Genomic DNA, 15,251 nt, shown 5'->3' with positions numbered 1-15,251 from the left:
GAATCTGGATTCTCGGTTTTCGGTGAGACTAAATGAAAAGAAAAACCGTGTGGATCTGGAGATCTCCTCTGCTAAAGTATCAGACTCTGCACTGTATTACTGTGCTCTGGAGCCCACAGTGACAGGAAACACTAGAACACGCCACAAAAACCTGCCTAAGCATAGTAGAAAATATATAGACCCATAACAAACAGTTCCTTTCATTCTAATTTGAGGACATTGCAAAAAGGCAAAGATTTTATGCTCAACTGTAGATAATATTCTGATTTCAGTTTCTCCAAGCCAAACAATTGCTAATAATGTTCATCATTGTCCGAAAACAAATGCTTTCAATGCTCTGAAAAACAAACATGTTCAACTCCTATCATATAATCCTCCTTCAACCACTTAAGATATCGTATCACTCAAACAATGTAACAGTGTAATAGCCCTAACAATATGTACAGTAGAAAATATAAAGACTATCATTATGAAAAAGAGACAATATCATAAAGTTCATAAATGTTAAGATTAATCTGCCATCTAGTGGTTCATTAGGCTCACGACATTGGGCGGAAAAACTTGTGAAATATGTTTTTGAGGCTTTATGATATCATATCAAACAGTGCAAATGTGAAATATCACTGTCATCAAAGTGGCAAAAAAATATATATTTTAGATATTGCATGTATTCATTTCTGTTCTCCATTTTGGTGGAAGGCCACCAAATATTATTTGTGGTGATATTTATTCTTTTAAAGACTACACAAACATGTTTTATATGAAAACACTGAACATTGAATGAAAGAAATCAAAAGCAAGAAACAGTTTGATATGCATAAAAACATATTTCAGCACTTCAATGTAACTGTGATTGTCACTGTGAACATCATTTCTTGGTTTCTGAAATGAATATGTTTTTACTTATGTTTAAATATGTTTAAACTTTTTTGTCTTTCTAAGCTTTCTCTTTGGTCCTGAGTCTGATTTAGAGAAAAGTTAATGAAATGATCATGAGAATGATTCTGCATTTTTATATTTTACCAGCAGGGAGCACCCAGAGTTTTGATCTACAATGAAAGTCGGTTATGTTGTGTGAAAGGATACTCAACCCTGATAGTTCAGAGGCTGAACAGACTGTGAGAGCGGGTGTCAGGTCTACGTTTAGCTATTGTTTTAGTTATTTAGCAGATTGTTTTTGGTCAATCATGAGAACTTGGCTGAGGGATATCCTTATTGTTATATTCTGTCTAGGTGATGTAGCACGTTTTTATTAATTTCATTCTTTTAGGAAAATGCTGTTTGAGAATGTGTTGTGAGAGGCAGTATGAGTTAAATAATGTTACAGTATGTGCTCTCCACAGAATGCCGAGGACAACATACTGTACGTCAACCAACAACAACAACTTCAGCTTGCATTGGAGAGACTGTAACCCTGAAGTGTGAATATAATACAACAGACACAATGCCTGCTTTGCTGTGGTACAGGCAAACTAAGCATTTACCTCCAGAATATATATTAGTAAGACACAATCTTGGAAATGGAAGTAATTCCAAAGACTTCCCCTACAAGCGATTTTCAGTCCTTGCTGGATTCTGCAGCAAGAAGAACTACACTGACTGTCCAGAACCTTCATCTGTCTGACTCTTCTGTGTACTTCTGTGCTTTGAGGCCCACTGTGAAAGCAGGATATTGAGTTTTCTAACATAAACCTGAACTTCACAGCCCACATATTACAGTTTGTTGCCACTCTCATTGTCTGTATACACTCTTAAAAAATAAAGGTTCCAAAATTTTTTTTCTTTCTTTGCAGTGATGCCATTGAAGAACCATTTTTGGTTTCCCAAAGAACCTTTCACTGAACAGTTCTTAAAAGAAGAATTTATTTTGCGAACTGAGCGAAAGTGAGCGAAGTTCCTTTGAGCGAAGACATTTTTAATAATCTGATGAAGCTTTTTTTTTTTTTTTACTGTAAAGTACGTTTTGTGCAATGGAAAGTTTACATGAATGTTTAAGGTTCTTAATGAGACCATCAATGCCAAAAAAGAACCTTCATTTTCAAAAGTGTATGATAAAACACTGCTGATAAATATATATATACAGTATATATATATATATATATATATATAAACAGTATTTATAAAATGATATATACACTTTTTATACTTAAAATGGTTTAATAAAACAATGCATCATACAATAACAAATAATACATCCAATATATCATTTTATATAAATAATATTAATTTATTTTTTTAAATCAACACAATATCTTAAGATAATATGTATAATAAATCTTAAAATGTTCTGGATCAGCATAATTACACATAATTGATGAAAATAAAATAGACTTTTCCACAGATTAAAGCTTCAGTCTTCTGTCCTACCAATGTGATATAGCCTAAAATGTCAGACAGAGGCCAGTAACGCAACACCAATTTGAAATCTTTCATCGTCTGATTGTGATGTTTTGTTTTGCTACATTAATTTACATAATGCCCTATTTTAAATGAATTGCCCTAACACCTGTGAAGAGATGACTTTAACTCCTGTGAGGACTATATGATGCAAACTCTGAATCACCAGTGCTAAATTTCTATATAATCATTATTTTCACAACTTGTAATAATGACTTAAATGAGCTCATTGTTTCTGCCATAAATTAATTCATTGTTAGCTAACAGCGTGATTTGTATGTACTTTGACACAATAACCTCTGATAACAGATCACTCTAGACACATGCATTTTCTGTAAAGCTGCTTTGAAACTATATGTATTGTGAAAAGCGCTATACAAAATGAATATGAATTGAACTGAACATTTATTTTAGACCACTGGAGATGACAAGAACATCAATTTAAGAGTTTGTAACAGCCCTATGGAGAGTCTAGCATCTGGTGACACCCTGCCAGTGACATCACTGCACTGTGATTGGTTGTTGACAGCACTGACTGGGAGCTTCAGTTGTCTGAAGGATTCTGTTATGGCAGTTCTGCAAAGCTCAGTGAGGAAACCATCGTTTAAAACAATGTCTTTCTGTTTGTTAATAGTTTTAATGGCATTTATTGGTAAGATTTCTGTTCTATATCTACATGCATTTACTTTCTTTCCACATTAGCAGTGCATATTTGATGCTAACTTTAGTGGCTTTGCAACATTGACATGAATGAACTGAATTAAATCAACAGTGAATTAAATTGAGCTGAATAATGATACTATTGCCTTCTGTAGAGCTGCTTTATAGCTGAATTGAAGTAATTAAAATTTTGCAATGCTGTTATTTTGCTGTTTATTTCTGTAAAGCTGCTTTGAAACTATCTAAAGAGTTTTACAAATAAATGTGACTTGATTTGCTTTCAAATGCTAATTCAACATGCTTCCCATGCAGGTGACAGTATACAAGACACAATTAATCCAACATCTCCGGCTGTCCATACAAAGGTCAATGAAAAAGTGACTATTTCTTGTAAATACCATTACACCTTGTCAATGAATAACCTACAGTGGTATCGACAACACCTCCACAACACCCCACCGGAATTCCTGATTCTAATCATGGAGTCGGGACAAATGCAGAACGCTACACCTCCTCATCCTCGGCTGACAGCCTCAGTTGATAAAGCAAACAAGATAGTGAATCTGGAAATCTTCCCTGCAGATGTGGCGGATTCTGCAATGTATTACTGTGCACTGCAGCCCACAGTGGCAGGAAACACCATGAACTCCATACAAAAACCTGCTCAAAGCTCAAAGGTTTAGATGTTAGAAACCATGAGACCAGAGAGTCTGCACACACACCACAAGAGGGCAGCACTTTTCACGACTCTCAACAACATCAACAAAGTTATACTATCAACAACTTGAGACTACACAGAAACAAATCAACACCTCAAGAGATTGTGAAGAGAAGCACACAACTGATCAGTACATTCAGGATGAGGAGATCGCTAGTTCTAATTCTCATTGCTACATCAGGTATTTGAAAGCCTGTAAAATATATATGAATTTTTAACATTAATGTATCATTTCAAAGCTTAATAAATCAGAATTTATCACAAAGCTTTCACATAACAATTTTGAATTCCTTTCCAGTTGCTCTTGGTGATCACATTGGACCAGATGAAGCTGTTATTATTAAAAATGAAATGGACCGGGTGACATTAAGATGCTCATATGAAACAAGCAGTGAAAATGTGGATCTTTATTGGTATAGACAGTTTCCTAACAGTGAGCCACAGTATTTACTGTGGAAAGGTGCGCGATCTAGAGACGGCGAGAGTGATATACCAGATCCTTATTTTGAATCATCTACAACCAGAACATCCACTGAACTGATTATCAAAGCAGTTGCTCTGAAAGATTCAGCTCTCTATTACTGTGCTCTTTGGAAAGACCCAGTGATACAAAGTTTAAGAGAAGCTGTACAAAATCACACATACTTTGAACTCAAAAACATCAAAGTATTAGCCAAACCAAGATGAATTATCAGCCATAACCATTACTGTATGTGGGAACACCTGCGACTGATACGGTAGCCAAAACCAAAAGAATAATAGATTTAATGAAGCAGCATTTATACTGTGAACACAGCAAAGTGTAATCACTCTGGAAGATGCAATCCTTGTGGTTAGTATTAAAGTTTGAACCCACAATTAGCTAAAGGTATGAAACATAATATTATGCTACTAAAACATATAGGGCCCTATCTTGCACCCAGCGCAAGTGACTTTGTACACCGACGCATGTATCATTCCTATTTTGCACCCGCGCAAAGCGGACTTTTCCCTCCACAGACGCACGTCGGTTAACTAAGAAATACACTTGCGCTCGCGGGGGCGGTTCAGCGCAAAGAGGAGGCGTGTTCCGGCGCAAACGTTCCTTCTTGCTATTTTGCAGGTTTAGAAAACAATTGCGCCACTAACCAGGAAAAAATAGTTTAAAGTCAGTGGCGCGTTGCGCATGTTATTCATAGGCTATTTTAAGGGCGCATGCTTGGCCATAATCAATGTAGCGTGTGCACAACGCGCACTTTGATTCTCTCATCTACACAGAAGCAGCAGTTTTCATTTTTGCAAATCATACATTATTACGATAGATAGATAGATAGATAGATAGATAGATAGATAGATAGATAGATAGATAGATAGATAGATAGATAGATAAACAATTTATTATAAAAGCATACATCTAGCTTACACATTTACCCAAATTAACCGAAGTTAATTTGGGTGGGTTTCTCCATTTCAATGTAACTTCTCTCTTTTACGGCCGTGACGAGAGCGTTGCTCTCCTTGGCTGTGTACCGCTCCTGGCGCGCGCCTGGCAAATCCGCCGTTACAATAGCAATCCGCTATGGAAAAAGCGCATCTGCTCTTAAAGGGAATGTGAGATGACGCTCTGATTGGTTTATTTCACGTTACGCCCAAACCACACCTATGAATAATGAAGCTACTTCAGACCAACCCATTTTAGATTTGCGCCTGGCGCAAGAGTCATTTATCCCGCCGGGAAAATAGCAACAGCGCTGAGACCCGCCCACAAAGTTACTTGCGCTTTGCGCTTTGACACTTGCGTTTCAGATCGTTAAAATAGGGCCCAATGTGTCTGTCTCCTGAGGTTAGTCATATTATGTTTCAAAATGTAAGACTAGATATCCTATTTTGCATATAAGTTTTGGCTTTGAGTTGTGTTTGTTTGCTGTAAGTTCGGTATAAAATAAAATAATAAAATAAAAAATAATAAAAAATAAAATCAGAATGTTCACCGTAAATTTCTAAAGTTTGTTCTGCTAATAATTTAGGGGCTGTCTTCAAAAGCTGGACCCCCAACTCCTAAAACATGTGTGTTTGGGGTCAGAAGGAGGGGCTTTAGTGTTTTGACACCATCTAGGCCGGCCATTCCCAAACTGTGGTCCGCGGACCACTAGTGGTCCGTGAGGGTACTGCAGGTGGTCCGTGGAAAGGCAAAATAAAATATAAAATAAAGGAAATTCCCATTAAAAAGTAAAAATAATATGTAGGCCTATATTGATATAACATTTAAATTAAATTGTCAAGTTATTGTGTGATGGCTAGTGGCGCTCGGCCGTGACGTTCAAGTTCAGTGCCGTTAGAACCACAACATGGATCGGTGGATAGCAACAGGTTCTCTGAAGAGAAAAGGGCAGAGGCAAATATGTTCTCATTATCACATCACGCGCATAGCCTTTATAGGCAGTTTATATGAAACGAAATGTTTATAAATGGAATGAATAAGGCTTGTTATTATTTTAATTTCTAGTTAGTTTCTTGATCTCGCGTTTCTGAAATGTTTTGCGGATGTGCTGTAAGTGGACAAACTCAAGCCTACTTTTTGAGGACTTGTAAAACTCTGAAGATTAATAATCCCTTAAAATCGCCAAAGGTTTTGAAATGTTGACTATATCCAAGTGTTCTTATTACTGTATAGATACTCCATTGCTATGGAAATAAGCCTGTTGTTCAAATGAACATGATTATGCCCTCGGGCGCTTGAGTAAATAAATAAATTAAATATGTGGCAGCCGTTGTGTGCAGTAAACTTTCTTTTAACAAGCCTGTTGTACTGATGTGATGACCATAGTAGTAAGCCTATTTAGAGGTGCGGATTAATTCAGGTAACGTTAGGTCTGTGTGTAGACATTTTATTATGCGTATTATGAGGTGGTCCGCAAAAATTATTGATTACAAATAGTGGTCCACACACACAAAAAGTTTGAAAACCCCTGCTGTAGGTTGAGATCTGTGGATTTATATTATACGACAGAGATTGTAAGTAACCACAAGAGGGTGCTATTCACTATTGCAGTAGTGATGACACTGTGGACTATGAACATGAAACTGATCTGCTCTCTCATATAGAGCTCTCTGGAAGAGGGAGGGTTTAACATGAATATAATTAAACATTATGTACTCAATCCAACTTCTGAAAACTTTGACACTTTATATTGAAAGAGCACCGCTAGCTGCTTACCTCTCCTCAGCGCGCTCAAAGCAGACTGGCGATGCACTGACACAACAGAAAAACTCATTCAAATGCGCTCTCATGCACCCCCCACTGACAGAAAGTAAGACTGTAATGGTCACCCAGTCCTGAAAATGTTTTATGTAAGGATAACGTTAGTAGGCTAGCAATTTTACTTGTGGAATTGTGTGTGGTGTTTTTCGCGGTCAATTTGCACTGCTGTATTTAGATTTACAGTAACTAATAATTTCCCAGAATGCATTGAAAATCTACAGTAACATACTGTCAACTGTGTGCACAGTACATAACTGTTGAAAATACAAAATAATACTGTGAAAGCAACAAAATCTACAGTAACATACTGTACATAGGTTATACAGCAAGAAACTGTTGAGAAAAACAGTATAATGCTGTGAAATCAACAGAAATCATTTACAGTGTAGGTAGAAGTCAGCTGATGCAAGCTTGACTGACGTGACCTGCCAGAACTAACCCTACACTTAATTATTCAGATTTATTACAGAATTTGTACTTAGACACTTCTTTTTTAATAGTTTTTGCGGTTCTTAAATGATGGTTGTTCATTTTATAAGATGTTTTTTTATTGCATAATTCTGAAAGATTAAAGATTTTATTTCACATTTAATTTACAAAATGTTTAAGTCAAATATTAACCAGTCCACTGAGATGTATGGAACAAAGGTTATAAGTGAGACTATTTTAGTAAATTCCAGTTCAGAAATTGTTACAGTTTGAGAAAGAATTTGAAAAGTTTGTTGTAAAGGATTCAAAAGGATCATTGTTTTAATGGGAGTCCTCCTCTGCTAGAAAGTGAGTGTTTGCTGTCTGAGTAACAGTTTGTTCAGCAGAGGAACTACTGTAATACATCATTCTGCAAAATGGTGCTCTGTTTTTTGGTTTTGCTCTGTATTTTTTCATGTAAGTATTCAATATTTTCATTCATATATTACATGTTTTCCATTATGTTTAATTTTATTTTTTCTTCTTGTATGTATTGTGCTGTTTTTTCTTCATGACAATGGAGTGTAATATGGTTAAATCCTATAGGCAGGAGTTTTGGCAATGTCATCACACCAGTCCAAACTGAGATGTTCGGGACAGAGGGGGACAATATAACACTGTCCTGTAGCTACTCCTCAGTGGTTAGTCTACAGTGGTATCGCCAATATCATGGTTCAGCCCCTGAAGTTTCACAAAAGTCTAAAATTGTAGATCTAAATCCACGATTTTCTGGAAAAGTGAATGAAAAGAAACCCATGTGGATCTGGAGATATCCTCTGCTAAAGTAACAGACTCTGCGATGCATTACTGTGCCCTGGAGCCCACAGTGACAGGAAAACAAACAAAACTTACTGTAGAATTATATCTGAGAAAGATGAAAGATTAAATTTTGTTTATAATTCTTAACAGGCAAATTATAACAACAACAAAAAAAATATATAAAAATAAATAAAATCATATATAAATAACATTATTTTTAAGTAAATGGACAAAAATTGCTGTTCTGAGTTTCAACAGAAGGGGGCAACATAATCTCACAAGTTATGCTTAATCCACATTTTACAAGCATTTCCCTGATGTTCTCTGAAGATGACTAGAAGTGATCTGAATGTGGTGAATGTCAAATAATAATTAATAAAGTATCCCCAAGTGAAAGTCTATACATTTTACTTTATTTGCATTAGATATATTAAATCTGTTTTAAAATATGGTTAGAGGGTAAGCAAAAAAGTCCAATAGGTCAATATACTCCATTGATGTCTAAGAAACAATGCTTACCATTTCATTTTAAAGCAAAGACCATGTTTCATATTTCACTAACCCCACCCACATTATTAGTATACAGCAGAACTTCACTCAGTGCATCATTCATCCATCAGCTACTCATACTTTCATTCATTCATGTTTTAATTAATTTAATTTAATTTAAGATTTCAAATAAATCAATTTGATAATATTATAAATCAACAGTTTCAATATTGAAAGTGGTCTTGGGTGGTTAATATGGAGGACAGACAGATACTACTCATGATACTCATCACAGTTTCAGGTAAATATACTTTTAACCACTAACTAACCCCTTAAAGAATCTGTATTAGATAATGTTATATAAAAATGTAATATATTAATATATTTAAAATATTTCAGGTGGATTTGCTGATAGAATTGAACCAAGTGAAGGAAATACTAATGTTATCAGAGAAGAAGGAGAGTCTGTGACACTGAGCTGCACATATGAAACTAACAACAATGATATTTGGCTTTACTGGTACAGACAGTACCCTAACAGAGAACCAGAATATGTACTGTATAAAGGTGCTCGATCACAGAGTGATGAGGATATACCAGATGGATTTCAGTCGACTACATCACAATCATCCACTGAACTCATTATTAACAGTGTAACTCTGTCAGATTTAGCTCTCTATTACTGTGCACTTCTAGCAGCACAGTGATACAAAATGCCTGAGAAGCTTTACAAAAACTCATATAAAATTAATTCTTTGAAATGCCTTTAATCAATTTGTATCAAAACACATCAAGGTTTTGTAAACCACAAACAGAGAATGTGGTAACAGCTGTGAATTTGGGAGGTAAAAAGGTTACATAAGAGTGTTTGTACATCATTTATTATGTATTTTATATGCTTCTCATGACATCTTGTTAAAGTTATCTCTTTTCTCATAATGTTGTATGAATTCCTAAAGATTCCTAAAAAAAATTAGAAACTCACATGTATTAGCAAAATGGTAATACAATATTGACAATGAGTTGCAAAACGAAAAACAAAGGAAAAACAAAGAATTAAAAGAAATAACCATCAATATTATAACAGCTATGCTCATTTGATCTTTTCTTAGATGACTTGTAATTCAGATTCCGTGTCATGACAGGAGGAGGAGTTTAGCACAGACACTATACAGCTGTGTAAAGATGAGCTGTACAACACTGTGGAGAAGCTGCTGTTCTTGCCAGTTTAGTGAATGAACATGTTGATCTACATTATGATACTGCTGTCATCAACTGAAGGTATAATATTGTGGAAATCGATTTTATTGCAGCGGAAGTGTTTGAAAACTACATTTAATGGCACTTTAATTTGCAGGCTCCAGAGCCACAGAAGTCATCACTCCAAAAAGTGAGAGAGTATTTGCACTTGAGGGTGACAATGTGACACTCTCTTGTAACTACAGCGGTTCTGTTCGTGGAGTTCACTGGTATCGCCAATACGCAGGCTCACCACCACAGTTCCTTATACTGGAAGATTCAGGGGTAACTACTGAAGCTATTCCCCCCGTTCCAAGAGTAACCATCAATCACAGAAAAGAAGAACGGCATGTGGATCTGGAGATCTCCTCTGCTACAGTATCAGACTCTGCTCTGTATTACTGTGCTCTGCGGCCCACAGTTACAGGAAACACAGTAACACTGTACAAAAAACATTTACTGGTTTCACTGAAAGCTGCTTGCACTGACATATCTTAAAATATGTCAGCGCCATTGTTTTGTCTCAAGATGCACACCAGTATGTTTTTTTCAAAGGCATGTTTAAAAAAACTATAGCTTGAATGTCCTAATTGAACTAAAGCCTAATCCTGGCTTAATCGAAGCCCTGTCTGTGAAACCAGGACAAAAATACAGAATAGGAAAATAACTTTTGCAGTGTATACCAGTAAAGCCAGCTTACATTAACAATGCACTTAACAATTCCATAGTATCAGTTGAAGTTTTATGTCTTTTTTTGACATTTGTGTTGTTGAATCCAACTGTGGTTTGTACAGTTTAAGGCTTGATAAGTAGATGAAAACTGTGGTTTGTCTTGTTTTCCAGTACAAATATCGAAAAAAATGTATACCAAGATACATTTACTTGACTTTTTCTTACCCTATTGGCAGGTATTTTTTCTTGTTTTAAGCTTAAACTGAGTTGAATTTAATTCACTGAATTTTGATATATTATTCAGAAGACAAGACTTTTTGTTGACAAGTCATTTTGCTTCTCAAGTAATGTTTCTTGATTTAAGAACGTTAAGATATTTGTACTGGAAAACAAGTTTCAAAGTAAAGAAAAAAGTGAACAATTGGTTTCAGTCAGTAACATCAAACATAATCAAACATGAAATGTATCTCATAAAACTCAGAACAACTGTAATATTATTATAGCCCTTGATGCAAACTCGCAGATGTCTTTTTAAACTAAGCTTAAAAAGATGTGTGTAATCTTTGCTACAAAATATTATGTAAATAAATAATTAGAGGGTAAATGATCATCATGAACAGTCACTATAGCATCAGAGAGAGATGATCAGCTTCATAACTTCAGAACTTAAGGGGAGGAGCAAGCTGGAGACACCTTCTGCTAGATGATGAATTTACTTCAGTAACACTTTGTCCTGCAGATGAACTAAGACAACCTCCTGAAAATGATGATGTTTGTTTTGGCTTTGTTCTGTTGTCTGGCATGTAAGTATTTCAACCCTCAGGCCCAGGTTCCTTTTTCTACTTATTTGTATGTCTTAGTTGTCAAAATGTTGTCAAATGTTGATAATTTCATCTGCAGGTGTGAGTTTTGGGAATGACATCACACCAGTTAAAACTCATATGTTTGGGACAGAAGGGGAGATTATAAGTCTCTCCTGTAGTTACTCCTCAGCAAGAAGTTTATTTTGGTATCGCCAATATCTTGGATCAACTCCTGAATTTCTTTTCATCATTCTTCACGGCACTGGGGAAGTTTTACAAAAATCTAAGGTTGTGGATCAAGATCATCGATTCTCTGCAAAACTGAATAAAGAAAAAACCCATGTGGATCTGGAGATCTCCTCTGCTAAAGTGACAGACTCTGCGATGTACTACTGTGCCATGGAGCCCACAGTGACAGGAAAACACAACTACACTGTACAAAAACCTCACTTACTGTTAAAGCATTTACCATATAAAGCATGCAGGATATTTCTACTGACATTTTACTTTTCAATATATAAAAAGAAATCCAGAGAACCAAAAAGATAGAAAATTAAAATGTATTTGCTTCATTTTATAATACATTACAATTTATATAATTAATAGTCTTCATTTCAAACTTAATTGTAAGCAACAAAAATACACTTTCTGCAAATCTATATCATGTTTAAGTTTAAGATTATCCCCAAAATGTTACTAAAATATGTTAGCTTTTCATCTATCTATCTATCTATCTATCTATCTATCTATCTATCTATCTATCTATCTATCTATCTATCTATCTATCTATCTATATTCTTTTAAATGTGTAGCTATATGTGAATAACATTACAAAAGTCTTGTCTGTCATATATTGTGTAAGATGAATGGTGTAAATCTGAGTAGGAGGAGTTTAGACAGTCATTGTCAGAGACAATAAAGGACTGTCAATATTTCACAAGTCTCTTTGGATCATCTGATGTTTCTGTGTGTCTCCTGTTCAAACCTGATTATTGAGCCAACATGTTCATCTATTTAATTATATTGATATCATCAGCTCAAGGTAGGAGCAAAGGCTGGAGCATTCTTAAAAAAAACATCTTATAAGTATAGAACAAATTTAGTTTGTGTAATTTACAAATAAATAATGATTCTCTTATTTAAGCCTGATTACTATATCTGAGAAATGCTTTTTTATTTATATAAACAAATTAAAAAACAACATTGCATATACATTTGATTGCATTTGGATGGAGAATGTACATTTGAAAGAGGATGTAAATTTCACTTACATTTTTCTATTCTTTTTTTTACGCATTAACTGCAGGTTCCAGAGCCACAGAACTCATCACACCGTACAATGCTTATGAATTTGCTGTTGAGGGTGACAGTGTAACACTCTCTTGTAGCTACACTGCTTCTGTTCGAGGTCTTCACTGGTATCGACAATACGCAGCTTCACCACCACAGTTCCTCATAATGGATTATTATGGGTCAGTTACTGAAGCTGATCCTCCAGTTGCTGGAATCTCAATCCATCACAGAAAAGACAACAGCAGTGTGGATCTGAAGATCTCCTCTGTGGCTGTAACTCACTCTGCTGTGTACTACTGTGCTCTGGAGCCCACAGTGAAAGGAAATATAGTGCATGCTGTACAAAAACTGCTTATATGGGAGAAAGAAAGTGAGAGGTGGGGTCGAGGTTTTATGTACGGTGAAAGAAATCACACAGATACTGACAGATATTACAGGTAGCCTATTCTTCTGAAGTTCTTATAATATAGTTCAAATATTGTGGCTGAAAGACGAAGAAAAACTGTACTTTATGAGGACATAAAACATAAGTGTTTGTGCACGAGTGTGAGCACAACACTAAAGTGTTTGTATATAAAAACAAATGTCAATAAATGTAACTCAAACACAGACAGCACATTTTTATTTGTGCTGCATCCAAAACATGCTGTTCTGAGTTCCAACATTAGGGGGCAACATAACCTCACAAGCTATGTTTTTTTCACATTTGACAAGCACCTGATGTCGAAATACTCATTTTAAAGCACAGAGCATCCATGTTTCACTAAACCACACCCACATTATTAATACAACAGAACCTCACTCAGTCTCAATGCATTCATTCATCCATCAGCAACACTTCATTCATTTTATAAAGCCACGTCCAGCATATTTCTTAACTTATAAATCAACAAGCAATAAATTAACGACGGAAATCTAACACTTTAATTTAATAGTAAACAAACGCTCTGATCTTTGAAGAAGACTTCAGTTAAGATGGAGGAAAGGCAGATGCTACTCATAATGCTCATCACAGTTTCAGGTAAATAAAAATATAGCAAAACATTTAATAAAATAAAAAATCCTTATTCGCTCATGATACATTACAATATATGACTGACTGTATTTCAGGTGGATTTGCTGATAGAATTGAACCAAGTGAAGGAAATACTAATGTCATCAGAGAAGAAGGAGAGTCTGTGACACTGAGCTGCACATATGAAACTAACAACAATGATATTTGGCTTAACTGGTACAGACAGTATCCAAACAGTGAACCAAAATATTTACTGTATAAAGGTGCTCGGTCAAAGAGTAGCGATGAAAATATACCAGATGGATTTCAGTCGACTACATCACAATCATCCACTGAACTCATTATTAACAGTGTAACTCTGTCAGATTCAGCTCTATATTACTGTGCACTTGAAGTAGCAGCCCAGTGATACAAAGTGCCAGAGAAGCTTTACAAAAACTCATACAAATGTATTGCTTTGAAGTGTCTTTAATCAATTAATATCATGCTTTTGTAAACCACAAACAGGGAATGTGGTAACAGCTGTGAATTTGGAAGGTTATAAAGGCTGCTGCACACTGGTGGTGGGCGAGGAGAGAAACCAATTCCATTGTAAAGTGCTTTGAATGTAGTTGTATCTAAAAGTACTATATAACATGCTTCATTATTCATTGTAGGATTAGATAAATATGATCTGCTTCATAACTTCCGGGTTGTAGCTTTAAGGGGAGGTGCTAGCTAGAGACACCTTCTTCTAGATGATGAATAAATGTTTATTTCAGTAAGACTTTGACATGCAGATGAACTAAAATATCATCCTGAAACATTATGCTTTGTTTTTTGCTTTTGCTTTGTTCTCTTGCTTGTAAGTATTTAATCTAAACCCTTAAAATTTGTCTTAATTTGGTTATTTCTTTCCTTTATGAAATTTAAAAAAATGATGGTAATCTCATCTGCAGGTGTGAGTTTTGGGAATGTCATCACACCAGTTGAAACTCATATGTTTGGGAAAGAAGGGGAGATTATAAGTCTCTCCTGTAGTTACTCCTCAGCAAACCGTCTGTTTTGGTATCGCCAATATCTTGGATCAGCTCCTGAATTTCTTTTTGTTATTCTTCACGCCGCTGGGGCAGTTTTACAAAAATCGAATGTTTTGGATCAAGATCCTCGATTCTTTGCGAAACTGAATGAAGAGAAAACCCATGTGGATCTGGAGATCTCCTCTGCTAAAGTGACAGACTCTGTGATGTACTACTGTGCCATGGAGCCCACAGTGACAGGAAAACACAACAACACTGTACAAAAACCTCACTTACTGTTAAAGCATTTACCATATACACATATTTTCATGTGCCATTTGGAGGATTTACTATTCAATATGAAAAAAGTCCAGCAAACCAAAAAACCTTGTACATACATGTTTTCATGTTATAATTTATAGTACTCTTCTTTACAAACTTAAAGGTAAAATGCTTTCTCTGTGTAAAATGTAAGTGTAATAAGGTTCGTAATGATGTA

The 15,251-nt window shown here is 35.4% G+C and overlaps 2 long non-coding RNA genes across 2 annotated transcripts; both read left to right on the top strand.

Moving 5' to 3' along the window:
• The first annotated feature begins 2,929 nt into the window (after positions 1 to 2,929).
• On the top strand, positions 2,930 to 4,673 carry LOC309502115. The gene is made up of 3 exons (XR_014207168.1): positions 2,930 to 3,049; positions 3,370 to 3,956; positions 4,074 to 4,673. It is a non-coding gene; the product is annotated as an uncharacterized lncRNA (long non-coding RNA).
• A 6,180-nt stretch (positions 4,674 to 10,853) lies between these two features.
• On the top strand, positions 10,854 to 14,999 carry LOC309500741. Its single transcript, XR_014206678.1, has 5 exons — positions 10,854 to 11,446; positions 11,544 to 12,488; positions 12,753 to 13,760; positions 13,850 to 14,598; positions 14,693 to 14,999. It is a non-coding gene; the product is annotated as an uncharacterized lncRNA (long non-coding RNA).
• The last annotated feature ends 252 nt before the right edge of the window (positions 15,000 to 15,251 follow it).

The sequence above is a fragment of the Leuciscus leuciscus genome, assembly GCF_965113295.1.
Source record: "Leuciscus leuciscus genome assembly, chromosome: 6".
NCBI lineage: Eukaryota > Metazoa > Chordata > Actinopteri > Cypriniformes > Leuciscidae > Leuciscus > Leuciscus leuciscus.
Note: the sequence above shows the minus strand (reverse complement) of the source record. Positions and strands in the feature narration are given on the sequence as shown.